The 2,500-nt window shown below is 39.9% G+C and overlaps 1 protein-coding gene across 1 annotated transcript in view; it reads right to left on the bottom strand.

Moving 5' to 3' along the window:
- The window catches only part of LOC138978604 (cholecystokinin receptor type A-like), a 143,759-nt gene extending 141,595 nt beyond the window's left edge, over positions 1-2,164 (bottom strand). Inside the window, exon 1 of the mRNA XM_070351368.1 lies at positions 2,101-2,164. The gene's annotated coding sequence lies outside the window, so the exon portion shown is untranslated. The remainder of the gene's footprint in view (positions 1-2,100) is intronic.
- Positions 2,165-2,500: the final 336 nt, after the last annotated feature.

Genomic DNA, 2,500 nt, shown 5'->3' with positions numbered 1-2,500 from the left:
ATATGAATGCATTGTTGTTCTCACACTCTGAGGACAATACGTCGGCTGAACCTGGATTTAAGTGTGAAACATTTATGATCAGAAAACCTCATAATCTCAACACAATCACACGTTCGACCGGCCAGGGGTCAAAACAATACGTCAGATAAAAGAAAATGTGCGTCAAGAACCGAAGAGCGAGGCATAAGAACAACACTGTCAATCTAAGCTATTCAGACATATATGTTTTGGCGTGCACATGCATTGTGATGTCAGTAAATAGTGTGCACATCAATGCGTGCATGCTTTTGTGCGTATGCGACTGTGCGTGAAGTCATGCTTTTCTTCTTTGAGCTTTCTATCGTCAGGAAGAAACGTAAGCTGCTCTGGTGATTTAACGACACTCCCTTCTCGTAAAATCAGTGCGGCTCTCAGATCTCGCCAAACTTGTACATGGGATGAGACCATCCCTCGACTAGGACACTTACCAAAACTCAACACCCTGACTGCAGCTTGCTGTGGCATGTCGGATTTTTTCAATAAATCAATTTCTTGAGAAAAAAACCAAAAAACACTAAGTCACTTTCTACGAAATGTATTTATCCAGATATTCCAATCGCAACCAGGCTGTTCATTTTTGGCATGTGACCAAACGGAGTTATGGTCTTATGCCTTGTAAAAGCCTGGCCATATCTGAGTCAGTGAGTCGAAAAGTTGTTTTGTGAGGTGACTTAAAAGAATACGAAAACTATTAAAAAAAGATGAATAGGAAAAACAAGTAGGTGAGTGTGTTATTTGAGCGAAAGATCACATAAGAGCGCGGTTTTTTTTCATATTTTATATTCGTCTTGACATTTGCAAACGAGAAAGGGTGGAACAGATTAAAAACACATGCATTCATTGATCGTCATAGACCAGAACAGAAGTACATTATAGTTAGAAGTAGCCTACGACCATTACATGCAGTCGATGTGCGGTGATACAATCGGCCAGAAGCCGATGCTACTAAAAAATAGAATGGGTTATTCTGGAAGTACTCGACAAAAATGCAACCCTTTCATACATCCTATGATTAATACACCACTCAAAACCTTGTAAGGAAAAAAAAAGAGATTAAAATACAAGAATTGCGAATTCAGAAGAAAAAAAGTTGAAACATTAATAATAAAAGTTAAACGTATTCTTGCCAGTTATCAGTTTGGAAAGCAATCTCCAGTAGCATTAATTTCAAGTGTCATCGCCATAATGTTGTAGTCTGGCTCCGAAATGCATTAATTTACCAATCGCCGAAAGGTGCCGACGTCATTGAATGCACACATTTCCCTACCCTGAATTCCAAACAGTTTTGGAGATTTTGAAGATTTTTTTCGTGACGACGATGCCCTATGGTCGGTTTATTATATACAGGGAAGCAAGCAGTTAAAAACGGGCGTCGACAGAGATAGAATAGTGAAGATGGATAAAAATGTGTAGATAATATACCTGTGACCAAACTCACGTAAGCGCGCGCGCGTGTGTGTGTGTGTGTGGGGGGGGGGGGGTGCGTGTGTGTCTGTGTGTCTGTGTGTCTATATCTGTGTCTGTGTGTTAAAAATGTAAATATCCCAACATGTGGGATTTGAAGTGAAAGGAAGTGAAATTTCGAAAAGCACCCAGTTGCAACATAAGACTTCACATGAAATATAATTGGCCCCTACTGTTTTCCACATGCATACAAGTATGTCATCTCAATTCCTGAGGGAAACTTAAGAGTATGCATATGTGCAACAACATGTTTTTGTTTTTGTTTGTTTTTAAACAACAAAATTCGCTATTTGCGGAAACTGGCAAACCTACATCGCGCAAGAAACACACAAACTCGCAACTACTTTGACAAGTGTTTTTCTCCCAAGCCACCTGTGCCCCCCACCCCCTCTCTCCCCCACCGTATACACAAACTAAGTTCTGACTGCTGCTCTGCTCTCGCTTCTATCTTGTCAGAACTTAAATTTTTTTTTATTCCGCTGTGTTCCATTCTGATCTTGGTACTCATTTGTCAAAAATGGATTAAAACTGGTCCAAAGAACAAAGAAACAAACAAACAATAAAAGCACAAACAAGAGGACAACAAAATGAACTCACCAACTGCAAAACACTTCCACAGTAGCAAATAATCAAAGGTGCCCGATCGAAGCCTGTATGCTCGACTCTTCAAACCTGTAAAACAGAACAATGCAACCTTTGTCAAGGCATTTTGTTGTTTTTGGATTGAGGCAAAAGTCAACAGAGGAAACACTACCTCCACTAAATTATGGTTTGTCTGTTTTGTGTCCGGTTGTTGATTCCGATTTCTCTGTGACTTCTTTTCTTTTTTCCCCCTGCTTGAATGGTAATTTGTTTGTGTGCACAACCGGTCGGGAAAGGAAGAAAAGAAAAGGCGAAAATACATGCGAAAAATATTGATCTATAGAAGGAAAGAGAGAGAGATCCAGGAGAAAGAGAGACAGAAAGAAAAGACAGAGAGAGAGAGAGAGAGAGAGAG

Source organism: Littorina saxatilis, linkage group LG10 (assembly GCF_037325665.1).
Source record: "Littorina saxatilis isolate snail1 linkage group LG10, US_GU_Lsax_2.0, whole genome shotgun sequence".
NCBI lineage: Eukaryota > Metazoa > Mollusca > Gastropoda > Littorinimorpha > Littorinidae > Littorina > Littorina saxatilis.
The sequence above is the reverse complement of the archived record's forward strand: the minus strand, read 5'-3'. Positions and strand labels throughout refer to the sequence as shown.